The sequence below is a fragment of the Hippopotamus amphibius genome, chromosome 7 (genome assembly GCF_030028045.1).
Source record: "Hippopotamus amphibius kiboko isolate mHipAmp2 chromosome 7, mHipAmp2.hap2, whole genome shotgun sequence".
NCBI lineage: Eukaryota > Metazoa > Chordata > Mammalia > Artiodactyla > Hippopotamidae > Hippopotamus > Hippopotamus amphibius.
The window spans coordinates 43,133,381-43,147,231 of NC_080192.1; positions in this window are offsets into that span (position 1 = coordinate 43,133,381).

Here is a 13,851-nt window from a genome sequence, read left to right on the forward strand (position 1 = left end):
TTTGGACTTCAAGGTTTTAAAGAAAATAAAAATTCAGTGACTTTAGGAGAGACACACGCTCTTCAATCTCTGTACTTCTTATTGATTTACACTTACTGCTGCACAAAGTTATGTTTTGATCTGACCCCTTAAAGTATTTGAGTTTGAGACATCTGCATGATTCTTCTCATCTACCAGCTTTTATCTATTTAAGTCTCAGCAGCAGTCAGTTTACGAGCTGACTCCTAGGGTTTACCAGTTATCTCCATTCTAAATACACACACAACTGTTAGAAAATTAATTCTTGAGTATTTCCCTGGTTAAATATCAGTTACATATATATCTGGTTAAATATTACTAATCTTGCATCTAATGTCTCTACCTTCCTGAAAAGTGTGGCTCTGTTTTTTCATCTCCGATCTTCACGTTCCACATGATTATGAAAATATTGTGGTCAGTGGTAGTAACTTCTCAAACAATTTTTTCCAGTGCTTTGGGATTTAATTTCTTCAAACAAGAAAACTTAAACTTCATTTAGAACATCTAGGAGCAAACCTAAAATCCTGCCCCTATCTTAGAATTCAACTCCATCTGCATAATGTTTCCTCAGACTGAAAATGGCAGTATATCCTTATTCCTGAGAAAGAAAAAGGTGCAAATTAGGAGTTGAAAACTGGTACTTTCATTATTATTAAATCATTAGTTTCCATGGGCCAAGATGGCTTTAACATTCTAGGCTTTGCTAAATTTTAGACATGTTTCTTCCAGACAAACGATCCCTGACCTCCCTTTTCTTAGAGCTCTTACTTTAGAAAACTTGCAACTGTAAATTCTTTCTCTGCCTCTTTGAGATGTAAATCTTCTCCAAGCCCCTAGCCAGTTTTACAACCCAGGAATGTCTTTCTCAAGGACCTGGGAGCCATTCCTTTGAAATGTAATCATCAAGAAAGATAGTACCCCTGTCTTCCAACCTCCGAGGCAGGAATCTAACTTCAATAAGCACCAATTAGCAAACACATACAGCTTAATCACTTTGACCAAACTCTCTCCTAATATAGCCCAGCATTTTTCCCACTTGTTCACCCCGCATAAAACACTCTCTTCCTTTTGTTTCAGAGGAGTCTAATTGAATCTCTTTCCTTTATTGCAACAGTCTTGACTAATATCTTCCTTGCCTATTTAATTTGTTTGGTGCAAGTTTTCTTTGACATCATTAACCCAGCTACAAATACCAAAACAAGCAAACAAACAAACAAAAAAACCTCTATTTACTTCTATCTTATCACAATAAAACCAAAGGAAAGATCCTAGTATTGCCCCTAATTTGAAGATCAGCAAAGTAGACTCAGTTTCCTTATTTGTTTAAGATTAACTAGCAAAAGGCGAAGATGTCAGCCCAAGCAGTCAACTCCAGAATTCATGCATTTCACCATTAGATTAACCTGCCTAGTTTTAAGCAATATTTAATACTGCAGATTATTTTTCAATTCAGCCTTCCTTTTAAAAAAAATTTTATTTATTTATTTATTTATTTATTTATTTATTTTGTTTTTATTGTCTGTTTGAATCTTTGTTGCTGTGCACAGGCTTTCTCTAGTTGCGGAGAGTGGGGCTACCCTTTCTTGCTGTGTGTGGGCTTCTCATTGCTGTGATTTCTCTTGTTGCAGAGGACGGGCTCTAGGTGTGTGGGCTTCAGTAGTTGTGGCACATGGGCTTAGTTGCTCCATGGCATGTGGGATCTTCCTGGACCAGGGCTCGAACCCGTATCCCCTACATTGGCAGGCAGATTCTTAACCACTGCACCCCCAGGAAAGTCTCCAGCCTTCCTTTTCTCAAAGAATAATATTTCCCTTCTAGTTTTGCTTATTTGTCCTTATCCTATTATTAAAAACATGTCTTTAAAATGTGAGCTTAATAGAGCTATCAGTTTATTATTTAATTACTTTCATCCCAACAGTTTGATGTTTCTCTTAGGGTTTCAGAGTACACCCACCTTTACTCTCAACTTTAATGATGTATCTTTCTCAAGTCTGAAGTATATTTATTACACTCCCCCTTGGAGCTATCACTAACTTGGAAATGACATAGTCCCTTTACTCCAAAGGTTAAACAACATGTGTTCATTTTCTAAATAACGTAATGAGGCATAAAAGGTAAATTGCAGTAGCAATAGCAACAAGATCAGATTGCTGATAGGGGAAGTTTTTAGTAGTGATATTGATGGCACTGTCTGTAGAATTTATTCTTTGCTGGAAATGACAAAGAGAATAGCCTCAGCAATCCACTAGACCATCGCAAATATCCCTAGTGTGTAAGCTGACCATCACCCACCCTCAAGCATTCAGGGGACGTTATATTGCTATTTTTTGGTTTCTTTGTTACCTTGTTTAACTCTTTCATTTTTTTAGTAAAATGGTTCTTTCCAAAAATGTATTTTAATTTCAAATATGATATCATTTTATAAAATAAATTACTGGTATTTTCGTTTCTGTGCTATTCATTTAAAATGTCTTACACGATGTTGTTTGTTTTCCTAATTTATTTGAGGAAAAGTTTGCTATTTTTCTTTATTCTTCAAAAACATCTATCAGCTGGAATAAGGATAATTTATATCTTAGTTAGAGTTGTGACTTACATATGAATGTTCTTATAATTTTTGGCAAATACCAGTCAGTTAAAAAAGACATAGAATCACATGCACACAAACACACACACATGCACCTCACTGTATACAGCCCAAGATCTACCTGACAGCCCATCACCACCAGATGGTGGTGACTTTGTTAATATATACTGCCCCATGTTCAATTTTTTGATGCCTTTCAGGAAATCTCAGTGAAAAATAATTTATACAGTGAAAAAAAGGAAAAATTAAATGAATTTTATTAAGGAAACGTTAGCACAACTGTAAGTTAAAATCTAATTTGAAAGGGGAGCACGAAGTCTCATTTGAAGACCAGAAACTTCCTTCTCTCTGAAAATGCAAGGTACTTTTTCTTCTGTGGAATTTAATAAGCTGATATGAATCAGTATCTTAGCATTCTGCCCAGAAGTGGAAAGCAAAATTATCTTTCTGGCCAAAATGGTGACACATAATTACTCATTCTCAAAAGAAATCATTAGCACTACAGCATTTTCAAATGCACATTTGCCTAGACATGATATCTATCTTGAAGAGTATTATTTAATGAAGAATGTTCTGTCACCCTTTAGAATTTAACTGAATGTATAAGTAACCAGAAACTAAGCTCTGCATAGATGGTCAGTACATTTACTTATGACAATGTCATATATAATATGAGATATGGAAGGTCACTGAATAAAAATGTACAATAATCCAGCCCAAATATTTCTCATTAATTTTTTTATTTGAAATACCTATTCCATGTCTTTTACTCTTTTTTCCCATTGACCTGGCTTACAATATAGGCAATACCTTCTGCAGGAAAAAAGAAAACTCCTCATTGACCTAAATGAAAGTCAAAGATACTGTGGATATGAACACGTCAAGGTCTATTGGGATGGTATTTGGAATTCTATACTAACAAAAGTTATAAACTTTTGTACAATTGAGAATAAAAAAGTTCATCCTTTTCTGACCTACATTAATGCTTTACAAGTTTACCTGCTTATTTCAGCCATCTCTGCGTCATTCCCAACTGGATTCAACATGTTTCAATAAATGTTTCAGACCATAGTCTATGAATGTGTTCTTACTTGAAATACCATCTTATTACGAAAACTAGTGGTATTTTTCATTTAGTATTAACTAAGCAGAAATCCACTATGATAAATAAAATATCTTGATTATTCCAGTTGTAGTCAGATGTAATAACCTATCATTATATTATTGTTTCTTTTCTGTGGACATAGGTCACTAATTTCTGATTAATTCAATTTTAAAGCTTATCCCCAATATATTTATTTGTAATTCAACATAAGAAATCTAGTTTTTGCCATGGATATTGTAATCCTCATTAATGTGTCAGTGCATGAAGTATGAAAGGAGGCTTATAAAAAATCTCTAATTAGACAAATGCACCATTAAAAAAAAAACAAAATCTGGAAGTGAGTTAAGTCATTACAGCATTTAAGAAATGAGTAAGATGAAGAAGGCAAAGGCATTGTTTAGAATAAGCAATTTATACCTGATTCAATGTTATTAATTTGTACTAAGAATTAATAGCCAATGTGTTTCTCCAAAGAAGGCATAGGGATGGCCAAGAGGCACATGAAAAGCTGTTCAACATCACTAATTATTAGAGAAATGCAAATCAAAACCACAATGAGGTATCACCTCACACCAGTTAGAATGGGTATCATCAGAAATTCTACAAATGGTAAATGCTGGAGAGGGTGTGGAGAAAAGGGAATGCTCTTGCACTGTTGGTGGGAATGTAAATTGATACAGCTGCTATGGAGAACAGTATGGAGGTTCCCTGCAAAACTAAAAATAGAGTTGCCATATGACCCAGCAATCCCACTACTGGGCATATACCCAGAGAAAACCATAATTCAAAAAGACACATGCACCTAAATGTTCATTGCAGGACTATTTACAATAGCCAGGATATGGAAGCAGCCTAAATGTCCATCAACAGATGAATCGATAAAGAAGATGGTGTACCTATATACAATGGAATATTACTCAGCTGTAAAAGGGAACGAAATTGGGACATTTGTAGAGACATGGATGGACCTAGAGACTGTCATACAGAGTGAAGTGAGTCAGAAAGAGAAAAACAAATATCGTATATTAACACATATATGTGGAATATAGAAAAATGGCACAAATCAGATGTAGAGAACAAACATATGGACACCAAGTGGGGAAAGTGGTGGGGGGGGGGTTGGGGTAGGATGAATTGGCAGATTGAGATTGCCATATATACTACTAATAAGAAAAAAAGTATCAAATTGTACACTTTAAATATATGCAGTTTATTGTATGTCAATTGTATCTCAATACAAATTCTTAAAGAAAAAAATAAAAAATAATTAATAGTCAATGTTTAATGAATATTCTTTTTACATGTGTGCTTATGACTTGTTTTCTTATTAACCTCTATAATGTTGCCTCACATTTAGAGCATTATGTGATCAATTGGGAAAAGCCTAATATCCACAGGTGTTTTGAAGAATCCAAAGGATTATCATTGTAGTTCATTGGCAGAATTCTGCAAATGCTCCCTTCTGCATGATAAAATAATATTTTGGTAGAGGTGATGGAGGGGGTGGGAAGTAGAAACAGTGGTGGTGAAAACATGCATGTGTTGATGCAGGGTCATTGACAGAGCTTGCTTTAAAGCAACAACTTAATCTATTGAGATGAGCTCAAAATTCATAGATCAAGTAAATATCACAAAGCAGATTGTAAGGGGGACTTTTAGACTCTGATTCTTAGTCACATGGGGCTGAAAATATGATAATATGATAATGGTATTGACTAACTGAGAAAATAATTTAAATAAAGGCCCCCTATATCCCTAGAAGTAAAACATGCCTAGGAGAACTTATTTAGAAGTATTTTATCTTCCACTTAATCATCCATTGTTTTAGTCATTGTTTAAAATGTGCTGACATTGTACCAAGCATGCTAATTGTATTCATTACTTTAATTTTTACAACCCTATGAGGCATGGATTGAAATGAAACCCATTTTAAGGTACACAACTGGAGCACAGAAAAAATAACTTTTCAAGGAAACACAGCTAAGAAGTGATGGAATCAGGATACAAACACATTTAGTTTCATTCCAGAGTACACTGTTAACTAATCTGCTAAATGGTAGCTGAACATTCAAAAATTAATTGACTTCCTATGTTTGAAAGAAACATTTTCTTCTTTTATTGAATTATGAACTACTTAGAATATTAAATCATGTATTAAAATGGACATATTAAAAGAGTATTTTATAAAATGATTTCTGCCTGAAGATACTTATGCAATCATTGAGAAGTAAAACATTATTTTAGGTTAAAAATGGGTAGGATTTTAACAGGCAGGTGTTGACAAAGAGGATGCTTCAGAAAAGACAAAGGCAAGAGCATAGGAGGAAAAAATAGTATAGTATATTTGGGGAATAACAAGATGTTTTGTTTTTCTGAAGAATAGAGTATTTGGTGAGTACTGATAAGAGACAAAACTTAAAGGGGTTTGGGTCCAAATCTTGAAGTTCTTGAAAACATATTTAAGAAAATGGGACTTGGACCTTTTGAGAATAAGAGATATTTCTACTTTTGATTAGAAGAGCAGCTTAAGCATAATTTAAATGTGTGATTTGTGAATATTATTTTGGTAGCATAGTATAATATAAATTGTTATGTGAAAGAGAGATTTAGTTGAGAAAAGAGCATAGCTCAAAACCAAATTCTTTATTGTAAAATTTAAAAATATATAAATAATAATGTAGAGTAAAAGTCAGAGTTTTGAAAATAGAACTTTGTATAGAACTTTCCATTTTTAAACATTCAAATTATTTTTAAAAATCTTAAATTCCATGATTAAAGTAAAATATACACTAGGGAATGCATATTACCAACTAATTTATCAGAAAATTTAGTAATTTTTATGAATGTTTTGTATTTCTAGTATCTTTTCATACTTCATAGAAAGCACATTAAGAACATTATTCCTCTGAATATACATTGATTTAGTCAGTAAGGAAGAAGTTTTTTGACATGATTAAGGTATTGCATTCAAAAGTATTTTTTTTCATCTCCATAAGATGCTTTTAGGTAATTAATAGTAATCTCATTCATAATTAATGTTTATATTTGAGTAACTAGGTAAAAACATTCTAGAGCAAATGCTCCATTATATTATATACATTTTATTTCTGAGAATAAAATTTAAATTCTTTTGGATACAGATGTTTGTGAAACACAGAGAAGAAATTACAGTTTCTTTTTAATTGTTCTCATTCTTGAAATTATTTATTTCTTAGAAGTCAGAGTTCTATGAGTTTTATAATTTTCCCCAGTACTTAGTATTAGGCAGTTAAGATGTCATTGCAAACCCTCTTATAAGAATATTCCCAATTCCACAAGAGGTAGCTATGAGAGTTCTTGCTGTCCCAACAGCAACTTCCAAAACTTGGAGTCCACAAATACTGAGTTTCTCAAATACACTTCCAAGGGTTTTTAGAATACAGGACTGAACAAAGGCTGTCTTGAAAGTATTTGTCTTGAGTTCCAGCATACAAATGTGCACTATTGAATGCAGTGTTATTCATCCTCTCCAGGTTAAGTGTCTTTCCTCTGCACACCACCCCCACCCCTCCCACCCCATCATTCTGCGTTAACCATTTTCACACTAGAACAGGTCTTTCTGTCCATTTGTCTCTAAAGCAATTGTGAACACCTTGAGAGACTTTCTTACCTGGAACTCAATAAATGTATGCTGAATGGATGAATGAGACAGTTGCCTGGTAGAAAAACAAGTAGAGGTGAGAAAAGCAGGGTCGATAAAGCTAAGAGTCATGCATTTTTCAACACACCTTGGATTCAACAGGAATCACAGAAAAACCAGAGACAACTTTATTAGTTAGTGAAGAAGTTTATTGCTGAAACAATATTTCCTCTGTCTTATGCCACTGCTTCATTGAATTTTTCTACAAAATCTGTGTTCTGACTGCATTGCCTCTGGCTAGAGTCAGGCAGAAAAGACATGCCATAAATAGCTCCTCTGCTTGCCCTTTCAGGTGCCATGTTGGCCCTCACTCATGACTGAGGACCCCACAATTTGCCAGGACCTCCATGCACTCAAAAGCCTCAGGTTTCCTTCTCAAATACTATTTCAATCTCCCAAGGCTATAATATATTATAGGTATTAAGACAGTGCTAGGGGATTACGTGGAGTTTGTTAACATAAGAGTATATTTCTGGTTAAGTTTCTGGGAAAATTAAGCCACCACCTGTCCATGTGAAGTATGTGAATAAAGGAAGACAGGAAATCACATAAATCAGAGTATTAATTCTTGGAGTAAATGAGACAAGATTAAAATAATATTTGACCTAGGGACTCGAGGATGCCATAATAGCACCTTTGATCTTTCACCTTATCCCACAAGGTCCCCAAAGCTAAGTACAGAATATAATAAGGCTTTGGTCTCAAACTCTAGTGTAGAGCCCTAGTCAGTGAAGATTGATTAAGTAGGATTGCTTTTTGTCTTTGCTAGAGGCAGGAGGACCTACAAACCAGGGAGCTTTCCTTAAGGCCTGAAGCAGAGTTGGCTTCATGTTAGATCTTAGGCATTTCCAGGATTGTAACATGAGATTTTGTGCATAATTAAAAACAATCTCAAGAAAGAAATTAATGGCTGTTTTTTGGGGGTTGTTGTTGTTGTTGTTGTTTTTCCACTTCTAGATTGAATTCATCCTTTTGATTACTTTAGCCACAAGGAAAATATGAGAGGAGGGTTATAACAGATATTTGCCCAGGCTTACCTGGGTACAGGGAAAGCTTTGCCCACTTTTTGCTCCCAAATATGCAGTAAGGGTGGATAGCCTTGAATGTACCTCACCTAGGACTCTAAGATAATATTATGCAGGCTATAAAACAATTACAGTTTCAAATTTAGGTTAAAAAAGGACAGCTTCTTGAAGATGAAAGCCCTTTTGGAATAAGAAATCCATAGAAGCCTAACAACACATTATGACTGGCCTGTAGAACATGTCAGAAGGGAAATGACATTGTAACAAAATGGATGTCTAACAATAAAGGGAAAATAATAACACTCAAAAATATTTATCTTATGAGACTCTGAAACACCATCTATTGTGTTTGGAAATTGTGTTGGTTTGGTGGCTGAAGAATTGTAAAAATGTGTATTATACTTCTGCTTTAAAAAGAAAAATTGAGGATTAAATTAGATAATTAGATGATATATGTGAAGTTGTATTATAATTCTAAAGTTTATAGTGGTTCCTATTTAGTTCCAATTTTCTATATGTTTACCCTAACACCAGTGTCATGCCCTCATGAGTATTATAGCTCTGTAACAAGCTTGGAATTCAATATATTGAGTCCTTGATTGGTTTTCTTCTTTTTCCAAATTGTTTCCAGAAAACCCAGGGAGAAATATTTGTAAAATACATATTAGGTAAGGGACTTGGTCTGGAATATATTTCTCTTACAACACAGTAGTAAAAAGAAAATAACAAATGAGCAGGAAGTTTGAACAGGTTTTTCCCTCCAAATAATTTAGGTCAATAAATAATATAAAGATGTTCAACATCATTACTTAACATGGAAACAAAAATTAAAATGGCAATAAGTTACTCAGTTACCACTGCATACACACTAAAAGGGCTTAACAAACAACAACGGCAACAACAACAACAACAACAAACTTACAGCACCAAGTGTTAGGAAGGGTGTGGAGAAATTAGGATACTAAACATTGCAATTAGAAATGTAAAATGGTAAAGCCATTTTGGAAAAGAATTTGAGAGTTTCTTATAAAGCTAAACTTACACTGGAAACCCAGAAATTCTATTCATAGATACATATCTACTAAGAAAAGTGAAAACAAATGTCCACGAAGAGACCTGTGCTCAGTGGTTTAGGCAGTTGTATTTATAATAGCCCCAGCTGCAGACAACTCAAAGGTCTCTCACCTGGGAAATGGATAAACACATTGTGGTGTATTCGTACAATAGAATAATAGCTATAAAAGGAATGGAGTGCTAATGAAACCATGCAGGACCCCATGGGGCACTACTAGGTACAAAAGCCTTTCTGTGTCCCCATTTTCTTTTTTGTAGGAAAAAATCTTCAGCCTCCTAGACCTTTCCCAAGTTCTAGAGGGCAGATTCAAATAGTTACAAATAAGAGAAGTGAAGGAATGCAGAAACAAAGGAGGAGCAGTCAAGAAACAACAGTATTGTGATGAGGCAGGGTCCTGGTTCCTCCTCAGAGGATGTGCATAGCAATTTGATACATTTCTCTGCGTTCTTCTGCAGAGCTGCAGCTCCTACCCAGGTGACATCAGGCTGAGCACAAGCACATGGACCATAGACTGGCTGGAACCAGAACACTGATGAGTGAGATTCCTGAAACACCACCCTATTACCTTACCACCAACCAGTCAGAAGAAAGTCACACACCCTTGCAGCCCTCCTCCCCAATTTTGCCTTTAAAAACTCTTCCCTGGCGGGGGGGGAGTCAAGGAAGGGAGGGAATACGGGGATATGTGTATAAAAACAGATGATTGAACCTGGTGTACCCCCAAAAAAATAATTAAAAAAAAATATTTATTAAAAAAAAAAAAAACAAAAAAAAAACTCTTCCCTGAAAACCATTGCGGCGTTCTGGCTTTTTGAGCACAAGCCACCTATTCTCCTTGCTTGGCCTTGCAATAAAACTTTCTCTGCTCCAAACTCCAATGTTTCTGTTTGTTTGGCCTCATTGTGTGTCAGGCACATGAACTTGGGCTTGACAATATTAATATGTGCCACAACATGATGAATGGCAAAGGCTTATTTTAGCAGTGACAGAAGATGGACAAAAGGACTGGAAACTGTATGGTTCCCTTTTGAAATGTCAATATTGTAAAACCAGAGAAAGAGTGAATTATTTTTTGCCAGGATCTAGGTATGGGCAGATAAGAGACATAAGAGAAATTTTGGGGGTGATGGAAATAAAAGTTCGTATCTTGATTGTGCTGGTGGTTACACTACTACACACATTTGTCAAGTCTCATCAAACTGTACCCTTAAAAAATGACTATTTTACGTGTAAATTATATCTCAATAAATACATTTAAATATATGTTAATTATTCTTTAAAAATTTCTCCTACATTTTTTCTTAGCAAACCACTATAACTGTCTCTCTCTTACACATGGGCATGCATGCGCGTGCACACGCACACACACACACACACACACACACACACACAGAGGCTTCTTTCCTTCCCACTTCCCAGATTTGCCTTCACATAACAGTCAACAAAAATATGTGAACTGTGAATGTGTTTTCTATTTTTTTCTGCATCCAAATTGTTTAAAAGCAAGTGTCTTCTTGTGATAATTATCTCCCTGTTAGATATTTTCTCAGGTTCTCCAATATCAAATAGATATGATGGAATCTAGCTTAAATTCTTGCATACTTAACCCAAGGTTTCTATCAGCTTTCCGAAGAAGAGACTGCTCACAGTCACTAATCATTTCTCTTGGGTTTAAGCTGCTTATGAAAAGGGATAAAGGGGTGGAAGAGTGAGTAATTTTTGTTTAAAGACGGCAGATAGTCTTAGCTGATTTTACAAACTGAATATCTTACCATGATACACCCTGTCCCGGGAAAAAATGCACATATACAATTTCATTTGCATTTATGAAGTTTACAGACAATGTCAGGACTACAGAGGATGGGTGAGGACACTTTCTGTGTGGGAGCAGCAAAGGCCCTTTGATGTCTCTGAAAATATCTTTCTTTAGTTGCTGGGCTCATCATGAAATCAAATGCACTGATAAATAGTGATGCTTACCGTAAGGATAATGACAATTGCTTTTCTCAATTGAGGTAACATTTCAAAATGTAGTTTAATTTTTGGTTTATATTTCCAAAGTAGCAACATACAGCAGGAATGAGAACATGATGCAATTTAAAAAACATGACATTAGGAAATGGATGAAAACTCAAATGGCACTTTCAAAGTTGTTGCCTTGCCTTATTTGATTTTCTACAGAAGTCATTTGTCCTCAGCAAAATGTACTGCCACTCAGCAAATAATTGATGTGTAACTGTGTGTTTCCACTACCAGAGACAATTTTTTGTGAGTCTACATCTTTTCTGTGACTAGCATTCTTATTGCTCCAGAAATCTTTTTATAAATAATGCTATGAATAAATATTACCAGTAATTAAAAGTGAAAATATACTTGATCTTAAAATAGCAGAATTTATATACTTTTATTTATGGCAGATATCCGCAACTTCCAATCATCCATGACAATAGTGAACAGGTAGTTGATGAATCCAAATATTAAGTAAGATACAAATGGCTTTACATCTAAATAAACCAATTCCCTTCCCCATCAAATTTTTTTTCAACATTACTAAAAGTTATAACCAATTGGAGCAAGTAGTCAACAAAAGTAAATAAATACTGGATATATTATTATCTATGATAAAATTTCTTATAGAGTGATGATTACTTAAGATGTGAGTAAAAGATAATCAGAGAGAGACGGGGCATTGACATTTCTACAAAGAAGAATCAGCCCCAATAGAGCAGAACAATAGTTACCTCAGCTAGGTCTTTGATTAGGATTTCCTTTTATCTTTGTTGAGTATTCTTTATTCGATAACTGATTTTGTGGTGGAAAATTGGAGTGACTGGACATAGCTCTCACTAAATCTAAGGGCGCTTACTGCCTTACTGTATTCCTTAGGGTGACTATTCAGGCATTTTCTATAGTTCTCCAAAGCCTCATTCCAAACTTGTGTGCTTTGTCTTATTTTCTCAGTGGATTCTATACTTCTTGTTTTGTGGACCAAAGACATCACCACTTAGGTACTACATGATTTTTGGTAATTTAACTGCTCTGTTAATCCTTTACTTTCTTCATCTTGTGCATTAAGTTTCTTGCGGGTTTAATGAAACAATAGATTTAGAGCTGTTAACCAACAGCTCTTCAGAAACAGAGATCTGATTGAAATAAAGAGGCATTGATTTGGTGTTTGTTGGGACTGCAGCCCAGGAGACAAATTCAAGAAGCACTTGAATCGTGTTCTACTGGACTATGTAATGGGCAGGCTTATAAAGGCAGAAACTCCACAAGGTTACATAAATTTATTGTCATGAATTAGGATTGGAGCTGACAAGAAGGGTGTTTGTTAAGCAAGGATTGATTGTGGTCTGAAATGATTACACAGTTGCAGAGCAGGGAGGAACTTTGAAACTACAAGTTTGCAGCTAGCAGTTGCTAGCAGATATTGCTTGGTTGTGTCCTTGAGTTTGATACAGTTCAGAGAAAATCCAAGTTCTTAGTGATTCAGGAATGTATCTAAGACCACAACAAGAATGGTCATCTGGCTCCATTTCCAATGCCTGAGCCATAGTTACTTCACTTTGATTTTTAAATGATTTTAAATATTTCATCGAAGTAGTTCTGGGGTACTATAGGGGCCAACGTGTTAGTTGTTGTATTATTGATGTTTTTGTGTCTGTATACTCACATTTGTGGGCCCTCTCAAAATTTCTTCTTCTAAATTTTCCTCCATATTCTTTCTGTTTTGCTGTCTTGGAAGAAGAAGTCTCTGTCCATCTTTCCAATGCTTATTAAACTTATTGTAACAACATTTTTAAAGGTCTGGTGATTCGATAAGCCAGAATAAATCATCCACTGGCGGTTGTTTTCCAAGTATACTTTATATTTTTTAACCTTATTTTACAAGTATATTTTATATTTCTTAACCTAGCATCCACCATTTTTATCTATCTGCCCCACATATATAATTATCAATCTTCCCAGAATAGGCCTGTTTTTATTTGCCCACCTCAATATCATTGCTTTTTCACTTCTCTGGAATACTCTTCTCCTGTCCGCCAGTTACAGTCTTCTGTTACTAAAACTCAAGCAGCATTCATAGAGAATTATTATGCGTCAGACACTTTGTATGGCAGAGATAATTTCTAATCACTTAATAACAATGTATTCCCCCACATTTCCCTGGCCCTTGGCATTCAGGTGGATCCATGTGACTTGTCCCTACCAGACGGTTTTTAATGGAGTATGGAAGGGGTGGTATAAATTTCCATGCACATTCTATCCTCCTATGGGAAACACAGAGGTTTTACATTCCAAATGATGCAGCTATGAGGTGTTAGTATTTTCATTAGCCTGAACTTGAATAATGGTGGGAAG